Here is a 9,095-nt window from a genome sequence, read left to right as displayed (position 1 = left end):
AGTATTGATTAAAAATACTATCTCCAATACTTTAAATAAGTTCTTGGCAACCAGGCATTATGGAAAGTTTGAAGAATTCCTCAAACCGTCTTGAGTAACAAATGACAAATGTCTCTGTGTATTAATTTATTTATAATGGCCCAGGGATTAATTTCTCTACTCTAGAATCCATGTATGTCTAACAACCCAGATTAAATCTAAAAGTAGTTTACTAATGTCACTGCACATATTTAAAAGGAGATGTATTTTACCTACAAATATAGTGATTAATGTTTTATATATATATATATATATATATATATATATATATATATATAATGTTCTTTAATTATATTAATGCCACCACTGTAAATATTATTTTTTAAATTTTTCTTAGATTTATTTATTTTATTTAATATGTGTGAACATTCTAACTGCATGCATATATGTATAACAGGTACATGCATAGTGTTTGTGGAGGTCAAAAGACGTCATCAGATCATGGATTTTGGTGAACCACCATGTGGGTGCTGAGAACTGAATCCAAGTGCACTGCAAAATACATAAACACTCTTAACTACTCAGTCATCTCTCTACCACCACTCCAATTATTACTTCTTCTCAATCCATGGCCTATACTGATGCCTAATACATTTACTAATTTATTAAGCCCAGAGAATTCTTTACAAGGCTATCCACTCTATTGATGTAAAACTTATTTTGATTTTTAAATGCTATCCCCCAAATTATCCTTTAGCTCATTATCTAAGTTCTCTCTCTTCCTCCCTCTTTCTTTTATTCCCTAGTTAGTAATTCAGAACCTTTTCCTCAGATAGATCAAAATAGGTTACAGAATACTCTGCTTTGTAAGTAAGGCAAATATTTGGATAAACTAATGGAATCAATACCACAATCCCAAAGCTGTGAAAGCTGATAATCCCTCTTTAGTAATAGCATGTGTTTGAGGAAAATCAAAAGACAATGAAAATACCTCATGTGATGGGGCACACTCTTCTGTTCACCGTAACTCTGAGTATTTATATTGCTTTGTTAAGTGTAGTTCCAAACCTCCAAAGTATGACACTGATTTACTCAATCAAGCGAATGCTGGGATCAGAGTTCCAGTAGCCCAACACCATCTGTGGTTTGCTTATCAAACACACAACTATATGGAGAGTCTGGCTTCAAGGTAATAATAGGGTACCAAAACAAAATCTAGATATTCTAATTGGCAAACAACTAACTGAAAACATTGCCCACAGCACCTTCTGAAAGTTGAACTTATTTACAACAGGAAATGCTCTCACCATTTCTGTGGACAGAGTTGAGGGCAATGAGAAGGCTTTCATCTACCATCTCTTAATCGATTCTTTAATTATATTGGTCAATCTAGTTGGGTTTAGTATATATATATACATATATATATATATATATATATATATATATATATATATATATATTAGTACAGATACTAATACTACTTTTGATAACTGCATACATTCACATACGTGTAGTTGGAAGTTTTCCTGTGTCCCGGCAAGCCATTGGGACAAATCTCTCCCACTTGCGTCCCCCAAGTAAACACACAGAGGCTTATATCAATTATAATTGCTTGTTCAGGCTTATTACTGACTAGCTCTTACACTTAAATTAACCCATAGTTCTTATTTATATTTAGCCATGTGGCTTGGTACCTTTTCTCTGTTCTGCCTTATCATCTTGCTTCCTCTGTGTCTGGTTGGTAACTCCTGACTCAGCCTTCCTCTTCCCAGAATTCTCTTTGTCTGCTTATCCCACCTATATTTCTTGCCTGGCTACTAGCAATCAGAATTTTATTTATCAACCAATCAGAGAAGCACACATTAACAGCATACAGAATGACATTCCACAGCACATACATAAGGATAGAAAAAAATGGGCCAAATATTCATCAAAATGACAAACAAATAAAAATAAATAAATAGAAAAGCCTGACCTAAGAGATGTCCTCATATCAAACTCCCTGGCTTAGAACTGTGTTCAACTTCTACAAATAGTTCAAACTCATTATAGTTAAATAAGAATTTATAAATAATGATTTGCATCAATTCACCTAGGTATTAATTTATGAAGGATAATCCATTCCAATGTTTCTGAATATTTCTTTTTGGTCTAGGAATTCACTACTGGAGATGATGTTGTTCCTGAGCCAGAAACCTCTTATTATGTTTATGTCAGAGTCTCTCCAGACATTGTGAATACCACAGTTACACAGAAGGCCACTTGTGTACAGTATTCTGGGTTTGCTTTGCCTCTGACTTTGGGCACTTGGGTGCATACAGTAGAGCTCATTCATTGATTAGCCTACAATCTTAGGGTATTTGCTGTTTTCTATATTACATACTTCTCTACTCTGTACCTGAAAAGAAATATGGAAAAATTACTTACTGAAAAAAAAAGTTAATGAAAATTACTAGCTCTCACCCAACCCATGAACTGCCTCAGCCTATAGTGCTTGTTTAAACAGTGGTGCACAAAGCAAAGGGGCTTCTATTCCCATCGAGGGTGCTGCGCAGTGACCCAGAGTGTATTGGGAGATTCTACAGCCTTGAGAGTTCCCTGGGTGGCTGGGGCTGACTTCTTCTTCCTTCTACAGACCTAGATATGGCTGCCTAGCACCATGCTAGTGCTCATTCCATCCAGATCGTTATTGTGGAAGAGACTGCATCAGGTAAGTGCAGCCCTCTGTCCATCAAGCAGTTCCACAAGTCCAAGATCAAGTTCCTCTTGTCCACTTCATGTTGCAGTGCTAGTGTGTGTCATGCTTCAACACCAAGAGGCACTAAAACCTTTTCCAGACCCAGAGAACTGCTGAATGAAACCCCAAAGAGTTCCAAAACAAATAAGAAAAATTACTACCTATAGACTTTGTGAGAGCTTCCTAGAAAGAAAACCATTCCCTACAGCTTTCTACTATTCCATCCTTTCAACATGACCTCCGTTCTTAGTCTCCAGCTGTCATAATCACAACTGCCCCTCCTTGTCTGTTATAATAGTTCCAATCATTACAGTCCTGCATACATCTTACTGGTAAACTCTGCCCCTCCTTGTCTGTTATAATAGTTCCAATCATTACAGTCCTGCATACATCTTACTGGTAAACTATCACATTACTCTGCCTAACATCTTAATTTCTACCTTTTTTGTCCTAGAAATATAGGATTTCATTGTCATAAAAGATGTGTCACTCACATTTTGAACACAGTTTAGAACTTCATGAAGAAGCCATTAGTCTAAATTTTTTTTCTAGTTAATGCCTTATATAAGGGAAAGTGATAATTGCTGGTTTCAGATGATCCCTTATTTATTCCTAATTGTTCATATCTTTCCATTTTCATCATAAATACTTACTCTGTGTGTGTGTGTGTGTGTGTATGTGTGTGTGTGTGTGTGTGTGTGTGTGTGTGTGTGTTTGTGAGTGTGTGTGAAAGGTACATTCTGGTGCTTGCACACATGCAGACAATGAGAGGACAATCTTGGTTGTTATTCATTAGACACTATCCACCTTTGGATTTTGAGACAGTGTCTCTCACTTGCTTAGGAGTCTTCAAGTAGACTAGGCAATTGGCAATTGAGTTCCAGGAACTTGCCAGTTCCTACCACTTTCCCTTCTCAATACTGGAATTGCAAATGTAAGATACCATACTTGGCATTTTTAATGTGGGCTCTGGAGATGAAACTCAGTTCCTTGTTGCTTAGAAAAAAAAGTATTTTACAAAATGAACTATTTTCTCAGCCTTCATTAGAAAATGTTTCTTTCCTGGTATAGAAAAAAAGTTTCACATTAATAGTCATATATTAAATTCAGGTCACCCAAAGATTAAAAGAGTTTAAAACTTATAGTAAAACATAAAGAAAATGATTCTGGTATAGTTGGATTTATTAATAATTTTATTGCTGTTTTGACCAACTTTTGAAGTTCAGTTACCATTGAAAAGCTATTTAAATTGACTCTCTTATTTATTTATTTATTTATTTATTTATTTATTTATTTATTTGATTTTTGAGGCAGGGTTTCTCTATGTAGCTTTGTACCTGTCACTCTGTAGCCCAGGCTGGCCTCAAACTCACAGAGATCTGCCTGGCTCTGCCCCCAAGTGCTTTGATTAAAGGCATGTGCCACCACCACCCAGTCCATTTAATTTTCTTGATAGGCTCTTTCCCATGGGCCAAGCCCCTATGCAACCACTTTCATTCTCTTAGGGATTAATGCCCAGTAGTCCTTATACTACTGTGCCTAGTAGGCCAGAAAATTGGTCAAGTTATTCAACTGAAAGGGAGTTCAGAGAACTTAGTTTACTGAGAAAAGTATTTATCAATATACTTTTATGTGCAGAACTGTATGACTGTGATTGTGCCCCATGGTGCAATGATCTGGGTGACTTTGCTCTACAGTCCCTTAACTTTAAGAAATATAAGTAGCCCGATATAATACCTTCCATGTCTCCAAGTATCAATGTATGATATACTACCATGGAAAGGTTCTTTTGGGTAGGGGATATGGTTATTGATACTTTGCTTTTGTAGTACCTATGAAACTTAGTGTTGATTTTTACTACATTTTAAACCAAAAAAGGTTCTAATATCATTTTGAAAATGGTATTAGACCAATTTAAAAGAACAAAATAATTCATATTTTTAATTAAAGGTTAAAGAAAAACAATATTGAAACATGTCAAAGTTTTTTTATTCATGTCACTGATCAATCAAACTATATAAATCAATATATCATGAGTTGTTTATAGCTGAAGTTTTCTTTAGTCCCACCCAGGCCCGCAGCCACTCAGACCAAAATAAACACATAGAGGCTTATATTAATTATGAACAGAAGTAACTTTTTTTTTTTTTAGCAAAGGAGAAGGAGTGAGCCAATCCCATCTCCAAAGCCAGCTTGGTATATTTGGGAATTTGGGCATATTGGTTAATAAATAAAACACTGATTGGCCAGTAGCCAGGCAGGAAGTATAGGCAGGACAAGCAGAGAAGAGAATTCTGGTAATAGGAAGGCTGAGTCAAGAGACACCACCCTGCTGTTTAGGGAGCAGCATGTAATAAGCACACAGGTAAAGCCACAGAACACACGGCAACATATAGATTAACAAAAATGGGCTGAGTTTAAATGTAAGAGCTAGTCAATGATAGGCCTGAGCTAATGGCTGAACAGTTTTAATTAATCTGAGCCTTTGTGTGTTTACTTGGGTCCAAGTGGCTGCAGGACTGGCGGGTGAGGGAGATTTGTCCTGACCAAAGGCCAGGTGGGACACAAAAATCTTCAGCTACAATTGTTACTCTCTATACCTGTCTGACTCATGAAATACTAGAATAAGAATTAATTTGAAACCATAAATTTCCTGATTTTTAAGGTAGAATATAAATGATTTTCATTTAATTTTAAAAGGGCTAATTAAGCAAAGTAACTCTAGGCTGACAATAATTTCTATCTCTTAAACAACTAAATAGTTGTAAGTTTATTAAACTTTGGAGAATATTAAATAAATCTAGATCATTTAGTTAGTGACTTTTACTAACATCTTTTTAAAAAGATATAATAATCTTTATGGGAGACTTTTGATATATTTTATTTTGAACAGTTATTGTGTTGTTCCTAAGCTGTATAAACATTTTTGGGTTTTTATACATAAATAAAAGAAGTTCATGCATTATATTTCTATATATATTTCCATATACAAGTAAAGAATAAGTATTTAGATTTCAATAATGCTTGTTCTGTTAATATCTTCTCTTATGTGGGACATGGTTAAATGCTGGTAACATCACATGGTACAAGGATGAGAGAGTGATTTGTAAGTTATCTTTTATCAATGCACTATTTCCATTCATAAGGGCTTTTATAAATACATTAGTTACAATTCACTGATGTAACTCTTTACTCAATTGTTTTTTGTTGTATTCTCAGTAGGCCTATGTATTAGAATACTTGGTTTCTAGGTATGCAATTTGGGAAGATTATGAAATGTTTGAGAAGTAAACTCTTGTTGGGGGAATTAGGTTACTAAGGGTGGGCCGTGAGAATATGAGAAGAGTAATCACAGGACCTATGTGAGCATCAGATTTAAGTTTACAGATGGTTTTTTCCAGCTGAGTGATAGCAGAGACTTTAATAATGAATGCTCAAGTGCATTTACTTGCATTTTCCAGTTAGCGTTTGTCTTTTCAAATGTGGCATACAGTGTTAGCCCATGCTTCATGATTAATATTTACCAAGAAACATTTTTTCTGAGGAAAGAGATTAATGTGAGAAATAACACATTATGTTTTTAATCCATCATTGGAAATCCTGGCTGCTTCATTCAAAACCATGCTCAGATATATTATGTGTACATGTGTACGTTAATATGCTGAACATAGGGATAAAGATCTCTAAACTTTGTTTTAAATATGTTTCAGTAGTAAGATTACTTATTACTTAACTAAAAGAACATTCAGACCTTATTCTTAATACTACAATTTTGAATTCAACCTATCCATTTCTACTTTTGAATCCAATTCTGATTTGGGGCCATATTAAATGACTACAAAGTTGTTCTGTAATATAAAACTAGTCTTTGTAGTCTGAAACCAGTGTGGTACCAATAAGGAAAAAAAAAAAAAATATATATATATATATATATAATGTATAAGTGTATATTACATAATAGATACACAAATACTATGTAAGTGACAGTGTAGGTAACATTTTTTTCTTTTGGGTTGCATTATTCTGTTTCTTTAGATATGATGTTATACTATATATATTAAAGGCTACTCTTATTAATTTTGTCTTTAAGGGAGTAAATCCAATTATTAAGATTTTTCCCTTAATAGAGTAGTTCTTTTTTTTTTTTTGGAATGATCAAAGATGTCTTTATAAAGGTTTTCACGACTTCATTCTAAATATACAGAATAAAAAATCGTGTACTCATTTGTGAGACACCAACCAGATTTTCCTTATACTGTCTCAAAATTTAAAGATCAATTTCCCCAGAGGGTGTGCAATGCATTATAAAATGGCCTTTTTGAGGGTGGGAAAGGAAGGCATATTAAATTGTTCCATGATAGACATGCAAGACTGCTATCCAATATATATAACTTATATGCATTTGATGACTTAGAAAAAAACAATCATTTGTGACAAGCCTAAAAAGACTGTCATATTTAACATACTTTAGAATGTTTGGGTGGCAGGTGTTCTTCAGTTGTACCATGTGGCTCTTGAACGTTAACAGAAGGCCAATTTTGGTTGAGTCTGCAGCAGAGTATCACATCCACCCTAAGGAAATACAATGTGGATTGAACGGAGGGTGGAGACCTTACCTTAACACATAATGGAAAAGGATGTCAGTGTAAAATACGGACTAAACTGCTTCAGGAAGAATGCTTTAAAAATCAATATAGGCTGGAAGAGGGGATCTTCCTTCCTGGTTGGAGCCCTCCCAATTTAAGGCAGGACCGCTCCCTGCTAACTTCTGCAAAGAAAAACTTTCTCTCCTTATTTAGTTTTCTCCTCTGAGTTCAAGCGCTGCTTGATTCATTCTGCATAACTTTGTGCCATGGAGTTAATAATAAACAGGAAAAAGTAACACACCATCACGATGACCAGCTTCTCAAACATCCAGGACAACCAGTTTTCTCCCTGCAGAGTGCCCACTTCACTTCGGTGGTGGAGCTTCTGGCGCTATGCCTCCAGGTGCTCCTGAAAAGGCTTCTGCAGAGACGGACCTATGCCGGGGACAGCTCCAATGAGAGCCACCATCAGTTCCACGATGTGCTTTCTGAAAGTTATTATAACAAAGATTTTCTGGATATGCATTTTAATGATTGCTTTTCCAATCAGGGTTGCACCAAAGAAGGTCCAAAACGGTACAAGGAAGTGTCCACATGTTATTCCAGCCAGGTCAAACAGGGGATTTGGAATAGAAGCACAGGCCAAAATTCCAAAAGATCCAACTTTCTGTACTAGGTTTTGAACTGCCAGTTTTGCCCGTGGTGCAGTCTTGTGCACCCTCTGCATGTTCCAGCATCTCTTCAAATTCCTGATACTCTTCATCATCTGGTTGAGTACCTGAGAGGCGAGCCGCCCTGGCCATGAAATATGGAGGCAGCTCTCCATTGGCTGTACCAATACCCCACGTGCAGGCCTCAATTCTAACTTTTGAGACGATATCCACAAAGAAACGGCTCCTTCGATGCTTTCTTCATGTGGACAGACAATCTTGTCAGGATAGGGTGGCTCAGGGGAATTAACCGAATTGCATTAATAAGCAGCTAATGTAACTGAAGCTATGTGTGGGCCCAGATAAAGCAGGAAGGTGTCCAATCCTGTTCCAAGTCCAACAGAGGACAAAATCCCCAAGCCTATCCAGTAGGCATACAAAAGAAACTGCTTCTCTATCCGCTGCACATACTGTTGGTGCGCTTTTTCCACATAATGCGTAGCGATAAGCACAGCAAGCAGCAGTAAAGAAGACACCACAATGCTATGACGATGCCACAATTTTGAGGTCCATTCCTTCAAAACTACAAGAGTTTCCAGAGAAAAATACTGCAAGGTAATGAACGGCTGTCTTCACAGGACAATATTCTGTCTTTCTTCCCGATCCCTTCTCTTCTTTTCATGTACTGAAGTGGTTATGCTGCTCCTTACTCATTGCTACACGTCTCTGGTCACAGTTTTTTCCATTTTCTGCCATTTCATAGATCAGTAACTCTGGAGGAGCCTTCACTGCTGCTGTTGTCCTCTTCAGCAAGTGACGTCGAGTAGTTCTAATTCAACCTTTTATACCTTTCTGCAAAATAAATACACTCGCAGATATTGATGACATTTAAATATTTATTTTATTTTTATTTGTGAGTATGTATGTGTGTATGTGTATGTGTGAGAGAGACAGAGAGACAGAAAGAGAGACTATGGGTATGTGAGTGCAAGTGTTTCTGAAGACCAGAGATAATACAATCCCCGGGAGCTATAATTACAAGTGGTTTTGAGCTGCTCATCCTGGGTGAATGAAACCTAAGTCTCAATCTCTTTAAGAGCAATACACTCTCTTAATCACTGAGCTTTCTCTCCAGATCCTAAG

General features: G+C 36.2%; 1 pseudogene; it reads right to left on the bottom strand.

The window, feature by feature from the left end:
• Positions 1-7,559: 7,559 nt before the first annotated feature.
• LOC128096751 (vacuole membrane protein 1-like) lies at positions 7,560-8,708 on the bottom strand (annotated as a pseudogene).
• Between the last annotated feature and the right edge of the window lie 387 nt (positions 8,709-9,095).

The sequence above is a fragment of the Peromyscus californicus genome, unplaced genomic scaffold (genome assembly GCF_007827085.1).
Source record: "Peromyscus californicus insignis strain IS unplaced genomic scaffold, ASM782708v3 Scaffold_5__1_contigs__length_169319896, whole genome shotgun sequence".
NCBI classification, from domain to species: domain Eukaryota; kingdom Metazoa; phylum Chordata; class Mammalia; order Rodentia; family Cricetidae; genus Peromyscus; species Peromyscus californicus.
This window is presented reverse-complemented; position numbering and strand designations above follow the sequence as displayed.